Genomic DNA, 19181 nt, shown 5'->3' on the forward strand with positions numbered 1-19181 from the left:
TAATTCCTTTATTAGTGAAACAATAAAACCTCTCATTGGAAAGTAGAGGTTTCCCTTATGCACAAAAGATTTCACAAAGGAGATATTTACATTCAATTTCAGAAATATTTACTGCTGACATTTTAAAGGTTTGGAGATTTGCTTAGTATTTAACTGTCCTTTAGATTTTTATTCTTTCAGGGCTCAATGGTCCCATATGATTTATAATTATACTTCACACATTCCTGACAAGTACTTCCAATAAATTTCAGTTATAACTCACTTCTGGCAGAAAGGAGCATCAGCAGTAATAAAATTTTGATAAAAATTAATCACAAATCTTAAGAATGGATTCAGCATCACATAAAGTGTGAGTGTTTTACTCACAATGAGGTTAACAACAGTTAAATGCTCATATGGACCTTGGCTCAATGACATAATTAAACACTTCTGCAGTTAAACACTTCTGTAGCTCTAAGCATTTTTGAAGTTAATGGGAATATGTAAAGACTTTAGGTCAGACCCATCATACATGTAAGAGCACAATGTTGAAGAATAAGATATATCTTATGTAAAACTATTAATTAATAACAGATTTTTATTTAATTTTATTTATTTATTTTCTCTAACAGTAACTGAATGTACTTAATATCATTCTTTTTTAAAAAAACAAACAAAAAACAGTCTGTAGAATAGCAAAACATTTACACTGTAATCCTTAGAGGCAAGGAAAGTAAGGTTGTCACCTGTTCTTTCATGCATATATTTTAATGGTAATAGACAAGAAATCTACAAATTTATTTAGTCTTGTGGGTGTTACAGCAACCATGTCTTTTTTTCACACACACCCTCAACCCCGCAAATGCTTCTCACATAATGATAACATGTTAAATTTCTAACTAAAAGATGTATTTTGGGAAATATGTCAGGAAAACCTCAACTGTATTTGTTCAAACTAGTAATAGTATAAAATGACAAAATTGAAAACCTAGATAAAATTGTCAGCTGAAATACATCATAGGCTTTTTTTTTTTTTTAGTGGTGTTTTTTTTTTTTTTTTTTTTTTTTTAGCAAACAATCCTGCTTAATTTTCAGGTTAATTTATCTCCTTTTCATTGTCTATTGTAATGGATTGTTTTGAAAAGATCAATGCAGAAACAAAGGATTTTCTGGAAAAAAAAAAATAATTGGAAATCAGGCATACTCCCCAATACTTTTTACATCTAAAAATAGTTACATATTTAACTCCCTGTTTCCAGATATATGCCATGATCATTTTATCTATTTGCCAGAGGAAAAAAAAAAAAAAATTAAATTGCACTGAGCATACACAGGATGCCTAATTGCTGTTTTGGCTCATTCTGACATATGACCATCAATTTTAAGAATGATTACAAAAAGCTATAAAGCAATAAAATGGACAACATTTAATAGTTCAGTTGCTACATTTGCTAATGATTTGTCATTTCATCTAAATTCACTTCTGCAATCCTAACCATTCTGTACAGTATATTTGCAATCTACAGGCTCATTAATTTCAATGAATCTGTGTAAGCAGCAGCAATCACATCTCTAATGCTTAAATCACAGATGTTTAAAGGCATAAGAGAGCATTACACTCTGAAGTGTCTTCAAATTTCAATAACACTGTAGACCTCTAAGGTCCTTTAAAAATCCTGTTTATTTATTTATTTTTTTATTTTATTCTGTAAGACTCTCTTCTGGAGCTAAATTAGTAATAACTATGGTTCTAGGATGTAACAACTAGGAGCGCATGAGATGTCCCATACTGGCCCCCAAAGTTGTACTTTTCTGTCACCCCATCTGTATTCAAGGATCTGTTATCAATAATAGCACAAGCTGATTTCACTATCCCTTTGATTCTGGTGTCTTTGAGACTGGATTGTCTGAGGGTCAGGAACTTTAGTGTATTCTATATACCAAAAATCTCTAATTTCATGCATTTAAATATTTTGTAATAGTTCTGTTGGGAAACACAAAAGGCATTTTGTGTCATCTATCTCTTAATGTACACAGAGAATTATTTTACAGTCTCCTGTCTGGTCACCCACTCAGTCTTCAAACAACAACAACAACAACAACAAAAAAAAAACAAACCAAACCAAACCAAAACAAGAAACAAACAAACAACAAAAACAACAACAACAACAACAACAACAACAACAACAAACACTAAAAGCAATAGCTATGTGACTGAACATTTGCATTTCATAATTTAGGAAAACAGTATTTTCTTCCATCTGGTGCCTCAGTTTTAGAAGGTAGAACAGTCAAAGTCTCACCATAAGATTCAGCTAAAGTCCAAAAGGAATTTAAATCCCCATGATACTGTACTGATGCATCTCCCAAACAGAGCTCAGTCAAACACTTCACTTACCAGGGTATCCTATTTGTGTCTGGGAGAATAAAGCTACCTCCTTCAGTTTCAAAGCTAGCAACTTCAGCATGGAAATTTACGTTAAAGCAAACTTAAAAATCTCTCCACAGCAGCTGTTGAACAAACCTGATGGCAACTAGATAAAAATCTAAACATACATTTTTATCTGGTTCCTACAAGGCTTGCTCAACAATAAGGCCAAACATATCAAAAGTTTAAGAAATTCAAAAACTTTTGGAGCTTGTAGCCTCAGTTTGCAATCAGCAAGAGAAGAAACAGTTTTCCTTATTCCACTGAGCCTTTACAAAAGCAACTTAAGCTTTGCCAAGTACACCTGCCTTGAAAGATTTCTAAATGAAAGAAAAAATGGCTGAGTAGTGTTCTCTTATTGTGACTTATGAGACTGTGAAATCAAAGAATGAATGATAAACAAATAATTAGCAAATATTACAGGAAAATCCAAAAGCTCATAAACTCACTGTAACCTTTCTGTTCTTATCAAATTCTGTCAAGTACCAGGATATTTGAAATGCCTCATTTTCAAGTAAGGCCAGAAATACACTTACAGCACTATTCCCATAACTATTTGGCATATAGACTCCCTACATGAAAGGAAGGAAGGAAGGAAGGAAAAGAAAGAGAGAAAGAAAGAGAGAGAGTAAAGGAATGCAATTAACCATTTTATGACATATTAGGAAAATAGTTAGTTATTTGGCAGTTACTAGAGCCATAGAACTTAAATACTACTCTTTCTCTCTTTCTTTCTTTAAAGTCTGGCTTTAAGTAATTCTTTGGGAAGAGGAACAAACCAAATCTCATAGTTTATCAGGGTTCAGAGTCTCCATAATAAAAATAAATAAAAATATACTTTGGTGGGATGGTGAGAAAATGATGTTACCATCACTTTAACCTTAGAGATAGCAAATGACTTGATCTGTGCACTTTGTCCTCTTGACTTATGTGGAACAGTAGAAATCCTGAAACTCAAGGAAGCTAAAAGAACAGCAAGATTTTTGTCCATCTTGAGCTAGGTTTAAAGGTCACAAAAAAGTGAAATGAAGTCTCAAATATTAGGATGAAACAACGTTTTAATTACTTGATTCAGTAACAATTTCAACAGTACTTCATCTTAACTGTGTCAGATAGGTGCCAGATTGCACTGTTGAAATAGTTGAAATATTCAACTATTTCAACACTGATGAACACTGAATATTGAATTCAATATTCAATATTCAATATAATTTGAATATTTCAAATAGTTGAAATATTCAACTATTTCAACACTGATGAACACTGTGGACTATTTCCAAACTCACTTAAGACTGTAATGATTTTCAGTGGCTAACACAAATAGAGCAGATAAAGTCCTCCACAAATCTTGTGTAACAACACAATATTTAGTATGATCAAAGAGTGTTTGGACTACAGATATCACCATTTTCAGTAGACACATTCAAACCTCAAACTAACTTTAAGACTAATTTGGTTAATGGCAGCACTCCAGGTATGGACTACAGCACCAGCCCTTAGAGCCATCATGAATTTTGTGACTCCTAGCTACACTACAACCAGTACCTGGGTTAAGTAGTTAAGAAAGGCTCACTCAATATGACAGCAGTATATATTTACCTCAGAAGACATTAAACCAATTGCCACCAATTTTCTGAATTCTGCTTTCAGTCTGAACTCTTTCCTGAAGCCCCAAATGAGATTGCAGAACAGGTGGCTCACGCAGGTTTTGCCACTTCTGTGGTTAATCTGAAGCTGAGTGAATTAGCAACAAAGCAAGCAGGTGAGCTCTCCTGGAACCTATGGTAAGAGCCAAAAATAAGTTACTTTCATCTTGATAAATAGATTCACTGAAACTAACCATGCGCTTCCACAGAAATATGGGGAATTTCTGTAGATCTCACTTTTTTTTTTTTTTTAAATCTTTCTTCACTTCTGAATTTTTCTTCTTAAAAATGTTGAGTGTTTTCAACAATTGAGATACATGAGTACATCTGTGCACACACAAAAACTCACAGATGTTAACACACAGGCCCACAATGCCCTATCACTTTACATGCACAGGCTTACTATTTTCCCTTTCAAAACATTCAATTCCCTACAGAAATTTTACTTCCTGAAAGACATCCATAAAAGGTAAGGAGAAAAATTGTCCAGAGTTGGACTACATTGGGACCTACCTCCCAAAGCAACATTGAGATTCTCTCTTGATGTCATCCCCAGAAGCAGAAGACAGGATCCCACACTGGTAAGTATAATGTTTTTCCTGTACAAAACTGTTCACCAAAACCTGATAGCAATATTACTTTTCATCTATTTCATTTATTAAAAGTTAGCAGTAAGATACATCTTCTGCTCTCACTCCAAGACAACAGCCAATGTCCAGCTTTAAATCCTAGAACTACAGGGTCCCAAAAATCAAATAAGTGTCCAGAGCAGAGATGGTTTTAGGAGATCACCTGGTCCTAACATCTGCTGGAAGCAGGGCCTTAGATCCTGAGCACTGCCAAGCTAGTATTTTGAAACAAACATTATTATAGCCACGTCTGAGGAAAGAGACAGATACAAATCTCAAGGACAACTCAAGGAAATCAAAATTCAGCACAGGAGAGAACATCTCAAAACTAAGAGTGATTCAATTTGGAAATTGCAACACAGCAACTTTGACCTAACATGTCTCTGGAAACAACTGCATGGCACAGAAAACTGAAAGCCTCAATAGCACTACTCTAGGAAAATCAGTTTCTCAATCTGCTTCCTCTCATTCTTAATTATTGGCATGTGTTTTCTATGTACTGTTGTCTATATACTGTGTTTAATTTTGCCTTTTATTACTTTTACTCTTTTTACTCTTTTTGTTTGTTTGTTTTTCTCTTCATTTCCCAATCCATTAAAGAGAATGGGATTAGGACATATAATAAAAAAGACCATTAGAAATAGAAGCTTTTAACAAATCCCATAAGTAGTACCCTATTTATCCCCTTAACTTTACAGCCAAAATAAAAAGGAAAAATATTTGTTTAAGCATATCTAGAAGTCCTCCTGTCATACATATGTTTGTAAAACTAGCAATTGCAAGAGCAATAAACGAAAATAAGGAACATTTCTACAAAACATCTCTCACTGATTCAAGCTCCAGATGACTTTTTTTTTTGGAATTATTTGGGTATTAACAGGATCTCTACTCTGAGCTTGTTAGAGAAGACTAAAAAATTGTTAGAGAACAGAAGGGATAAAAGAGAGGAAAGGATGACACACTATGTTGACTGTGGACAGTGGAATATTTGGTGAAAACATTGTTTGATATGTCAACAACTGGATTGTTGGGTTTAAATTTTCATCTGTTATATACTTAAAATACAAAAAGAAAGCCACAGAATACAAGAAATATGAATGATCAGCATTCTGAGGAAAAGGTTGTATTTTAAGTGTATCAATACAGAATAATTTAATGAGACGCTCTGTAGCAAACACTGCAGTAATGAGGCATTTAAGAATAACAGATGCTGTAGTTGGGGTTGACTGGGGAAGGAAAGTATCACACTACCTGCAGTGAATTGACTGACCTACTCCATGAATCTGGTCAGCACGGAAGTTACAACTGGGTCCTGATCCTGCTACTATACCTGGCATGGTATTTGTAGCAAGGAGAAACCTGCACCTGAAACATACATGAACCAAAAGCTTTTGAAAGCATTTATTATCACCAGCTTTGGATAAAGGCTTGTATATGTTGGTCAATGACTGTCTGAATTTGAAATATTAAGAACAAGACACCATGCTCTGATCAACAAACAGGAGGACTCCAGGAAGGTGATAGGCCTGGAAGATCAATATATTTCAGTGAAGGTTATTTAGATTCCTGTTTAACACTCACTAAACAGAAAAAGAAAAAAAAAAAAAAAAAGGAAAAAAAAAAAAAAAAAAGACCAGCTCCAAGAAGTCATTGAAAAGTTTGGCCATATATGTAAAGACTTTATGAGTTCAGAAGTCTGAAATTATGTTGTTATTTGTCTTGCAAAATAAGAAGAAACCTCACAATTCTTCACAAATAGATGGAAACTTTGACTGAAAACACAAGCACAACTGAAGGTCACACTTGGTGGAGGACCACATAAATAACTGAACAGGCCACAGTGGTGGAAGTTTGTCTGGATGCAAAGCAAGGCTCCAGAGTGCAATGATTGAACTCTTCTTTGATCACCCCATTTCAGGACCAGTAAATATATGTATTTAAAGCAGAGTATGTTCAACTTCTACCCAGATCAAATCCTATTTTTTTTATTTTTATTTTTATGTGTTTTTTTTTTTTTTACTAGAAACAAGATCTGAATCCTCAGCCAAAGCTGAGGATGGAAGCACATCTTAATACTACACTAAAAAAAGAAAAGAATCTACTGCTACAATGTTATCACATATACTAACACAGGACTTTCAATCAAATCCTAAAAATCAACAACATTCGATACACCTCAGGAAAGATACTGACAAACGTGAATATATCAAACTCATTTATCTCAAAAATAGTGTTAGTTTTGAAGTGTAGCACCAATCAGGGAAAAAACAAACAAGCAAACAAACAAAACAAAACAAAACAAAAAAGCACAGGAGAAGTGAGATAACATTGTCTGACTCAGCAAACCTGTTCCCAGTATGCTTTAAGTCAGCACCTTATTTTAATGAGAAACAGCCGATATGATGCTACTGAAGATCAGGATTCATGAGGTTGCATAGTAAGACGGAGCGATTGTGCTGCTTTGCTCAGAAAGAATTGAAGACGAAATCTCAACACAGTGTCTGACCAGTGCCCAGATTTTTTATCAAATTTTTTATCAAAATTTTTCTGAAGGAACATAAACTATTTTCACAAGTCCCATTATGAGGAATTACCCAGATTCTCCTATTTTGAAATGCTGAAAATATTTTTAAATATTTAAATCTTATGTTAAAAAATAATAATAATCATTGTGTAATGTTTCAATAATGACATCCCAATAATGTCACTGAGATAAAAAATAAACTACTGTAACTATTAAATGCCTTTTAACTGATTAACAGATGTTAATCAGATCTTCTGTGTCTAAGATTATTTGAAAAATATGTTCCATAACATCTTCTGGAAGATACCCTGTGTGAACACTGAGTTGCAAAAGGTTGGCAACCTTAGCTCTGGGATGATGGTTAAACTACCAAGGATGTTAGTGAGACAGAAGGATCCCTGTGAATTTATCAGTCTATCAGATTTGCTATCACAGTTGATCTGGAAGCTCACAGTTGATCTGGAAGTCATGACAGTAGTTTTAGGAGTGAAGCTTTTTCTTTTTACAAAAAGAAAATAGAAAAATCTAGCTAATGTGGCTAAAAATATTCTAGGGATGATTATAACTATCCTTCATTTAAAAATAAAGCTGTCCAGATATACATAATAGGATTGAATTTGCAGAAGTATTTTCCTAATTTTATGGTTCTCTGCAGTGTAACTATTCTCCAAAGTAGGCAAAAATTCACTGAATTATTAAAGCAGGTTTCACTCACCATTTTTATTAACCATTTTTCTATTTAATAAAATCAGGGAAAAACATTTTTTTTTCAAATATTTAAGGTAGAAGGTCTAGAAATTAGGGACAAAACACTTTAGAGAGAAAAAGCACATGTGGATGCATTGCTTTCCAGCATTCATATTGGAAAAAGTCCCAGTATGTAGCATAGCAGCTTGCACTAACCAGTTCCTTAACATAAATTAAAGTATCAATCTTTCATGAAGTACACATGCACTGTATGGTTGCATTGCACTGAGATACTCAACCTGGAAGTAGGTTCAGCCCTTTAAGGGTAACAGAAAATACAACAGGCAGATCCCCGCCTCAGGGCAACGTGGAATATTTCCATCATTGGCTGACATTAATGGCAGTTTGGCTTTCCTTTGCTTCTCTCCCAGATCCCAGCCAAAATCCACACCTGGACAATGTTATGGTCCAGGTTATGGTTATGGAAGGTAATCATTTGTATTTCTCCAACACTTTTAAAGAAAGACATAAAACATACCTCTTTTTACAGTTTCTCTGATTCTTTCAAGGACTGTAAATTTCTCCAATAGCAATGCACAGAGACCAGATTCAAACACTTACATTTATTCTTTTTTGGGGCATCTGGAGTATTGACCCCAGTCACAGAATGACAGCAGTAGATGGTTCCATCCTCTTTTTCTAGTTCATCCTAATGCTGTGTAAATACATCTCTATTGAATCTCATTCTCCATCATTCTCCATCACTGAATTCTCCCATCCTGTTCCTAGATAAAGATGATACGTAAAGATAAGATAAAGATAAAGATAAAGATAAAGATAAAGATAAAGATAAAGATAAAGATAAAGATAAAGATAAAGATAAAGATAAAGATAAGATAAAGAGCAGCTGGATTAGACTCTCCTAAATGAAACAAAAACCCAGCAAGATAAGAAAACTTTTTCAGAGAGCTCATCAGCATTCATTTCTCTTCCACAGAGATAAGCTAGGTTCTCTGTTATCAGTGTACCACGGTGCTTTTGGTCATGCTTGTCTTTTTATGTTGATCATGGATGAACACAGTGAAAAGTTTTTCTTTCCCCTTGTACATACTAAAAAATCTTTTTTTTTTTTTTTTTTTTTTTTCCTCGCTGAATGAATCCATTAATTTTTCACTGTTAGTTGTGGTTTTTTAGATTCATTCTGTAGACAAGATGTTAAAAATTTGAAAAAAAAAATCACTGTTATTGAATCACTGAATGTCTGGAAGCCCTCTGTTTCCACAATTAGGTTTGACTCTTGACAGAGCTCAAAGACTAAACTTTGAATCGTCAATTTTCCTTCAAAGGCATGAGATATTTGACTGGGGCATACTCTTTTTGCAATGAATAACTACAGTTTGGAGATGATATGAAGAAATTCATTGACACTGAACATCACAACTTTGGTAATAAGAAGCTCACTTATTTATAACAATCTCTAATACATCAAACAAAATTATAGCTACATCATGTTTTAAAGGGTGTAAAAGAACAGATATTACTAGATCATCTTGGAAGAACATCAGAGTGAGTAATATTATGTATGCTGAAAGGTAATTAAGTATGTGTACTATTAAAGTATCTGCAAACTTAAAGCAATGTCCCCTTCGGAATTATATGGACAATTCTCCACCTATTGTCAATGTCAATGAAGAAAAGAAATCTGTCAAACATAAGCCCAAGTTTCAAGAGTTTTCAGTGGTGGCTGTCATTTGACCTCTGTAAATTTTAAAAGTTTGCTGAAGTAATTAAGTAATTTAAATGAACTGGAGTGGGGGATGGCAGGGGGAGTGTGTGTGGGGGGGGTGGCAGGTTAAGGAGAGCAATAGAAATTCCTGAACTGTCACCTATCACAGAAGGTATGTTTTTCAGCTAGTCTCTAAAAGTGATAGAAAAATGCCAGGCATATGAGATACCAACAGAGACAACTGAATGCATTCAAAAAATTCTGGTATGCTGTAAAGGATTCTCCACTGCATGATTATATTTAATCACTGACAAAAAAATGTAGCAATAATGATAGGTTAAATATGCATACAAATAAAAAACAGTTAGAGATTTAGTATGTGACCCTAGAAAATTGAGAACCTCTAGACTGGAGAAGATCTAAATGAACAGAAAAAAGGGTTGTCTTTCTGTCTCAGGATGGAGTTAAATATTTCTCATCCTTATTCAACGATTCTGATTATAATTAGAAATGGAAGACTACAGCAATTCCTATATTTTGTGCTGACAGAGGACAATTATATCTAGATTTGTTAATTTTTAGTTGCTTCCATTCTCCAAGGGTGTATGAATTTGCTAAAGACAATTGCTTTCATTTGATGCCTAATGATACAAAAGAGTGATTTGCAATAAATACAACTGCTATAAAACCTTTATGAAAAAGAAGAGCATATGAAATTGAGATGACAAAGAAGTTCATGTATGGTGTCCTGAAAGTTACAGTAATTCATACTACTAGCACAAAACAGAAAATGTTTCCATTTTATTTCTTGTCACCTTGTCATTTTCTGGTTTTATTGAGATCCATAATTAGTACAAAAATTTGCAAGGTTCTCTACCAAAATATTATGGAGGTTATAGATTTCACTACTAGCATTTAGCAGGGAAGTAAAAATTCACTTTTCCTAATATACTTGGGAATTCATGCTTCTCTGACTGAATGTGTAGATTAACACAGCAGGTCTGAAACACAAATCTCACACATAACCAATACTAGTTGGCATTATAGGACTGAGATTTCATCCAAGATTATGCAGAGTAAGGCTTACAGATTTCCTGAGGGGTGAAAAAAATAGATATAGAAAAGTATACTTCAGAATCCTCTGCTGCCCTCTGTCCTTAAATTAGGGTAAATGTCAACACCTAGTTTTACCATTACTTGCAATGAATCCAAGTAACCCTATGCTATATTCAGTGTGCAATATAGATTTGTCTGATGCAAATTTACACAATAAACATGCACCTCGATTTTTACCTTCTCAAAAACTCTTGCTGATAGAAAAGGATCTGAATCAGAAAACATGAGCCATTAATTTTTAGTTATTTTTTACTTAATTATTGAATATTAATAATGACACATTTTTTCTAACATTTCTGTAAGTCCCACACATATTAATTTACCATAAGTTACTCCTCCAAATACTTAGGTGATTTATGGAAATTGCTTTCCAGGCAAATATATTTAACCTATGGCTTTTTGTCCAGGAGCAACAGAAGAATAAACTAGAGCCAGCCGAGTGTGTAAAATACCACTCTTTATATGTAATTAAATGAGTTACACCTGCCTGCTATGTACGGGTCTTCTAATATCTTCCTGTAATGGATATGCACATTCAGGGAAGACAGGAAAGTTTCTCCATAATACACAGGAAAAATATCCACAGACAATCCTTGTGCAGGGCTAACCATGCTTTCCATAGCCAAACTCACATCCTTATCATGAACATGGAGGTTGAACATTATTTTACCATGTGGACACAAAACTAAGCTATCTTAAACAAGGGATTCAATACACATTATTCTACCCTAAAGACTCCATAGAATTATACAATGGTTTGGGTTGGAAAGGACCGTAAAGATCATCCATTTCCAAACCTACCACCACAGGCAGGGACACTTCCAATAGACTAGATTGCTCAAAGCCCCATCCAACCTGGCCTTGAACACTTCTGGGGATAGGACAACCCCAAGGGACAAAAAGTCTACCAGGATAATCACAGTTATGAGTTTGTCTTCCTATAAAAAAATAATAATAAAAAAAATTCGCTTTGTGTCAAGCAAGTAAGGTTGATCATCTTGCAAATGTCACTCTTAACTGAACATATCAGTGTTGACAGGAGTCCTTCTGTGGAGACTGCTGTGTAACTAGCAATTCTATTATCAAATTTAGAAATTTGGAGAAAAGAGTTAGAATATAGTTATGCTCTAGGCTATCCCAAACAGGCAAATTAAAATCCTGAAATTGTCTATTTACTGCTAATTTGAGTTTATAGTCCTGTTTTATGTCAAAACACATTAGGAAAAAAAAAAATATATATATATTTTTTTTTGCTTAGATTTTTGTATAGCTATGGAATGAACTGTCATTCAAAGTGTCTATATTAATTCCCTCAGGAAGATGCAAGCTTGCTCTGTCACAGTGTATCTAGAAGCCAAGAAGCCTCCACATGTCAGTAAAAGAACTGAAACTTACAGCATGGAAAACATTACCTGTTTAATGAGAACAATAAATCTATGACCTTAAATAATTTATTTTTAGTAAAGAATGGATCAATACTACCTCTATCTAGCAACAGAGCAGTAAAAAGATGGTAGTTTAGGTAAGTCTTCTGTTACTTCTATAGAGCAGTAATTTCCTTTTTGCTGCTCTCAGTAAGCACAGTAGTGTCTTACATGTTTATATCTGTGACTGACATTCTACCCCTATGGGGGTCCAAATAGGATGCATTGTAAGCTTATTCATTCAAGACATTACCTTGTGTTTAGCACCTGACACAAAAAGGATATAGGTTTGTTGTAGCTCTTTAAGAGTAATGCTGTCCTGCAGCTGCCTGAGTGTTTCTGTGGGCACAGAGAATGATGCTGTTACTGAGTATATGTACTTGAAAATATTTATATGCATGTATGTACATAAGGAATTAGAGATCATAGTGGTGAGTATATTCATAGGCTAACAAGTCCAGACAGAATGCAGCTCTCAAGGTGGCCTGAGAAGTATCTGTCATCTCTCCTTTTTCCTCAATGCTAGCAGATTATGAATGAAAAAATTTTAATTCTGCAGCTTCTCATGGTTATTATAGTGACTATACACAGTACTGAGTCTGTGATGAAATGGTAGGGATGAGAATGACTGCAAGAAGAGGAATTGTAGTAAAAATGTTCTGTTTTATTTAGGAAGCAAATCTAGGAACTGAAACCACTCAAATGTATTTGTTCTCTTTCACACATGTATTTGAAATATAAAATTGAAAATTCACTGACTGCTTCATATATTTTCCCTGGAGTGGTTTACCTACACTTCTGAATATCTTTGTGTTCATTCTGAAAGCATTTAGTTTTATGCCTAGATGTAGATTCTTACTAATATTCTCTTTAAGATTAGAGTTTTTTAGTAACCTTAAGATTCTACCCTCAAAGGCTTATTTACAATGTATTTTTACCTGTTGATCTATCTCTTAAAGAAGTGGAGAGATTTTGCTCCTTCATCCTATATTGCACAATCAGGATCCATTACAAATTTTGAGACTTCTGTCTATAACCTGTTTAGGCTTGCAATCTTCATTTCAAAATGTTGACATTAGACACCATATCACATGTATTTGTCTCACCAAAACTGAATACCTGTGGCCTATATTCTGCTGCTGTCCTGTTGGAATAGATTTTTTTTTTTTTTGTAATATATATATATATATTTTTTAATTAAAAAGAAAAAAAAATAAGAAAAAAAAATGTCAGTGTGCTTCAAGGTTTTCCTTTTTTTTTTTTTTTTTTGAAAACAAACCAAAACAGTATAATACATAAATACATAAAATCATAAAATAAATCCTTTCTGAAAGCTGAGAAAGAATTTTAGAAGTGGTTTCATTCTTCTAAAATCAAGGATAATTTTGCTGCTTTCTTTCAGAAAGAGTGGGATCAGTTCCAGGAACTACATGTCATCAACACATACAAAACAATTTCTGTCACTTTCTTCTCTCTTTCTCTGAAATAAATTTTGATTGAAAGGACGCCACTCCTTAAATATAACTCAACTAGGAAATGACAATAATTTAATCACTGCAGAACGGTATTACAAATAGGCAATTATTTGTATTGAATTATTGATTTTATTTTCTCTGTGTAGTTTTGGAGGGAATTACAAAGACTATTGTAGTCACTCATTTAAAAAAAAAAAAACAAACAAAGGAATTGTGAAATATATAGTATTTCATTTTATGGTGATATTTTCAAAAAGGTACACTTTTCTACTAATTTTTAGGCTTGCATTACTTTTATTGGTTATATTAACTGGAGATCAGTCTATTTGGCTTCAAGTGCACTGTTTTTTCACTCGTGTAAGATTTACCATGCTATGATTAATCTACCTACTGCTGAGTAAAATACATAAATAAATAAATAAATGCCTGTAGTCAGGCATTTCTGTGTGAGAACAAGGCTGGTAGCAAATATTTTGGTACTAGATAAATCACGTCATTCAGTCTTCATGGTATTTCCTCTGACTTACCACATACAAGCATGCAATGTGAACATGAGCCTGTACACCCAGGGACTGGACGGCTTACCAGAACTGGGTAGTGGAGGAAAGGGCTGATGGGGCCTCACACATCTCAGAAAGGAAAAATTCAAAGTCCTCCCCTAAGAATGCACAGCCAAGCAGGTTAATGGATGTGATTATTCCGCCCTGTTAGTGGGGCTGGATCTAGCTACATGTATCGGTATTACTAGGCAAGGTTCTGGCAGCAAGAGGGGTGGCTTCTGTGAGAAAAGCCCAGCAGCTGTTACCCAAATTAAATAAAGGCAAGTTTCAGCCAGTTCCAAAGGGACCTGCTTCTGGCCAGAGCCAAGCCAATAAACAACGTTGTTTGCACCTCTGTGAGAGCAGATTTAAGAATGGGAGGGGAAAATAAATAAATAAATAAACAAATAAATAAACAACCACTGTACAACTGCAGCTTGGAGAGCGAGGAGTGAAAAGCAGCCCTGCAGACCCCAAGGTGAGTGTAGCAGGAGGGCAGGAGGTGCTTCAGGCAGGTAGCACAAGTTCCCCTGCAGCCTGTGCAGAGACCCCTGGTGGAGCAGGCTGTCCCCCTGCAGCCCATGGGTCCCAAATGGAGCAGATCTCCATGCTGTAGCCAACGGAGGAGCCCCCAGTGGAGCAGGTGGATGTGGCCTGGAGGAGGCTGCGGCCCATGGAGAGCCCCCACAGGAGCAGGCCCCGGGCCAGAGCTGCAGCCCGTGGAGAGGAGCCCACGCAGGAGCAAGGGGATCTGTGTCCAATGGAGAGCTCCGGCAATCAAACAAGGAAGTTAAGGAAAGAGAATCTCAGAGACCAGTATTGGGATCCCCATCATAGGGGACATTCAAAGATTAAATGAGCACCAGATTGGAATGGTGGCTTCCTATCCACACTTCCTTCACACTTGGGTTCATAGTGCTGTGATTCTAAAGTCCTTTTTTTTTTTTTTTTTTTTTTTCACTTTGAAAGGGGAAAATTTTAGTTGTTGTTTGTTTCTTTGTTTGTTTTCTTTAAAGGTTAGTATTCTGTATTTTAGAGGGATCTGAGTATACTTGTACTACAAATTTTTCATCAACTCTGGAAACCAAACATAAATTCCTGTAGTCTAGTTCCTAAAGAACAAAAAGTGAAAAATGAATTGTCTATATTACTGACCTATTTTAAAGAACAAACATTACAACTTATTATATTTGGAATCTGAATGTAAAAAGAGATTTATAGTCAAATTATATGATGTTTGGAATAAGCACAGACTACTTTAAAGAAAAAGAAAAAAAAATCAAAGCTCCACATACTTTTTCTCAAATATGTTTTCTTTATGTTTCCATTCAATGGAACCAGCAAACTCTCACAATGTCTCTTCTCAGCTAGATGTGTTCTGTATATTCAAATATTTCACCCAGGAGCTCTACAATATGGGAAAAACAGTTTCAGTATACTTAGAAAGCCACAGATGCAGAGATGATAAATTACCAAGGTCAAATGTGATTTCCAGCAGAGTGGGGTGAACAGTGCAACTTTTCCCATTATTCCCCTTCTCATCACCCTGCAATGGACTGTGACATTTTGATTATACTTGGCTTTCAAAGTTTCTTTTTTCTGCATATCTCATGCACTATGAAAGAAGAGTCTTCCATGACTTGATTTTTAATTGTCCTTGCAATCAAGAAGACTTCCAACTGGTGCAAATAAGATTTACTCCTCTGAGGGATTAACACCTGCTGAGACTTTGGCCCTGAAAAGCCGTGCTAACATTTCTGTTTTCTTTCTCTTTACAGATAGGCAGTAAACAAACACTTTCTAAAAATATAAACTATTCCTTCTAGTCATCTCTGCAAATCCGGGCTGAAGGAAATTTCTTACAACCTACAGTTATTTTAAATTCCTTTACAATGGTATTAAATGATTAAATAATGATTATGGGATAGAAAAATACTTGCTATGTTTCATTGAGTTTAAATAATTTTTTTTTTTTTTAATTTTTTTTTTTCTAAGGGAGAGGCTGCACAGCTGGCTTCTGTGATCAGAGCCCAGCAGCTGTCCCACATCAGATCAGAGCCAGCTCCTAAAAGGACTCACTGCTGGCCAGAGCTGAGCTATGAGTGATGCTGGTTGAGCCTCTGGGAGAGCAGATTGAAGAAAGGGGAAAAAAACAGCAGCTGGGAGAGAACAGTGAGAAATACAAGACAGTCAGCCCTGCAGCCCCCAAGGTGAGTGCAGCAGGAGGCACACAGTCGAAGATCCCTTGTGGAGAAGTCCCTGGTGGAGCAAGCTGTCCCCCTGCAGCCCATGGGTCCCACATGGAGCAGATCTCCATGCTGCAGCCAATGGAGGAGCCCCCAGTGGAGCAGGTGGATATGGCTTGGAGAAGGCTGTGAGCCATGGAGAGCCCCCACAGGAGCAGGCCCCGGGCCAGAGCTGCAACCTGTGGAGAGGAGCCCATGCAGAAGCAAAGGGTCTGGGGGGAGCTGCCACCTGTGGGGGACCCGTGCTGGAGCAGTTTGCTCCTGGGAGACGGATGGACCCTGCGGTACAGAGCTGTGTGGGAGCAGTTCCTGAAAAGCTGCTGCCTGTTGGTAGCCCCTGCAGGCTCAGTTTGGGATGGACAGCATCCTGTGGGAGGGACCCCACGTGGAGCAGGGGCAGAGAGTGACTGTGACAGAGCAGCAGAAACCAAGTGTCAGGGACTGACTGCGGGCCCCATTCCCCATTTCCTTGTGCCGCTCTGGGGGAGGAGGTAGAAGAGAGTGGACTCTTTGATTCTATAGATAATTATAGTACAAAAGGAAATGGTCTTAAACTAAAAGAGGATAGATTTAGACTTGACATTAGAAGGAAATCCTTTGCTGTAAGGGTAGTGAGGTTTTCCAGAGAAGCTGTAGATGCCCTATCCATAGAGCCATTCAAAGCCAGGCTGGATGAGTCCTTGGCCAACCTAATTTACTGGGTGGCATCACTGCCTACGGTGGGGGGGGGGGGGGGGGGGGGTTGGAGTTAGATGACCTTCAAGGTCCCTTTCCAAGCTGAGCCATTCTATAATTCATTTTTTGATTCTGTGATGAGGGGAAGTGTTTTTAGCTTGCTTGTATTCTTTTACTGTTCTAGTCTGCAGTAAATTACATTAGTCTCTATCCACTGAGTTTGTTTTGCCTGTGGTGGTAATTGGTGAGTGATCTCCCTGTCCTTATCTCAAACCATGCGATTTTTTCATCGTATTTTCTCTGCCTGATTTTCTGAAGAGGGAGAGTGAGAGAGCAGTGTGGTAGAGCTGACCTGCACATCAGTTTGAAACAACCATGTATGCCTGTCACGATGTGTAAAGGGCACCTTTATGTTCAATTATTGCAGCAATTCAAACATTATGTTATCTAATGGTGGTTATTTATAATCTTTCTGCTGAAGAATGCTTAAATTATCTCTATATTATCTATCTATATCTATATATCTATCTCTATATTATCTATATATAGACATTATACACATTGGCTTGATTTTTTCCGTTGTTCACTGTCTTCAGAGGAAGTCCAAGTTGATCCTTACTTCTCAATATTTTAGAGTAAACAGGTTCAGCTAGCACAAGTAACACACAAGTGAACTCTTTCCTGCTAACTAAATTTGATAGCTCAACACTATCAATGAAGCATTAATTTAAGTGCACATTTTGCCAATAACATGTGAAATCAACCAAGAAGATCTCAACATTTCACAGCTCTCTCATGCAAAAATCATTACATATCACTAGGGAATTACTGATAAATATTTGCACACCTTAACAAGCCATTGCTTATATTATTTCACAGCTGACAAAAACAAGCTTTATTTTACTCAGCAGCAATAAACAGCTATTTCATAGAGTTACATGTATTGAAACATGAAGTCAGGCTTTGTTCACCTGGGTGATGATTTTGACTACTGCTTTGTCATTTACATTTTATACAGGAACTCTAGTTGTACAATGACACTCTGGTTCTGCTGTGGAGAGAGCCTTTAACTTAAGTTTATTTCAAGTATCCCCTTAAAACAGTGACAGGAAAATCAGCATCTTCCAAAAATGAAGACTCTTTTCCCCTACTGAGAGACAGCTCAACAATGTTCTTTGAATGGATTCCATTACTAGAACAATTTTCCTTTAAAGGAGCAAAAGTTTTTGTTTTTGCCTGGGTTCTGGCCTAAATCAAATAGTTTTAGCTATTCTTCAGAAAGTCATGCCTAACAGATGTTCTCTGTAGCTTCCTGCAAATTCTGAATTGAATCATACAGTTATATTCTGGATAGTGCAAATGGATATTTTCATTTTGATTTTTTTATTATTATTATTATTTTATTTTTTTTAGTTAGTGTTTTTTAAGTCAATATTCATAGCGTGCATTCACATTAAAGAAAAACCCTGTTCTACGAAGGACCCTTTTTCTGTTTGTTCTCAAGTTACTTTTAAGAAGAATTTTGTATACCTGTAGTTCACCATGAAAAAGTTTCCAGTCCTGCATTTACCACTTTTCTTGTTCCCTAAATCATGCTTCTGACAAATCAGTGTAGTTATGTTTTTCACTTTCTCAGTGCACATGATCTTCTGTTCTCTTTTACCAAGCACTGCAATAATGGAATGGACACATTATTCACAAACCCATTATTCCCTGAGAGATAATCACACTCCCTGAAATGTCTGTATTAACAAGAAAAAGGTGAACTCATAAGAGAATTAAAGCTAGTTTCATAATGTTCTTATTAACCACGATATTCCACAATTAAATAAATAGTCCTAGGGAGAGCACAGCTTCATTTGTGTCTTAGGACACAAGTATCTAAATACTTTACAGAGTTAGGTGTTTGTGGGGCAGTGATATGGAATAGGCATTAGGAAGTATTGCCTCCACTAACTGAAAGTAGTTAGAAAACCTAATTTTCAGTTTATGTAAATGAAGTAAAAAAAAAAAAAAAGTCATTTGCTTCAGCTGACATAATGTAAAGATTGTTGTATTTCTTCACCAAACATCCTTACCAATTTGTG

This window comes from Aythya marila, assembly GCF_965140915.1.
Source record: "Aythya marila genome assembly, chromosome: Z".
Taxonomy (NCBI): domain Eukaryota; kingdom Metazoa; phylum Chordata; class Aves; order Anseriformes; family Anatidae; genus Aythya; species Aythya marila.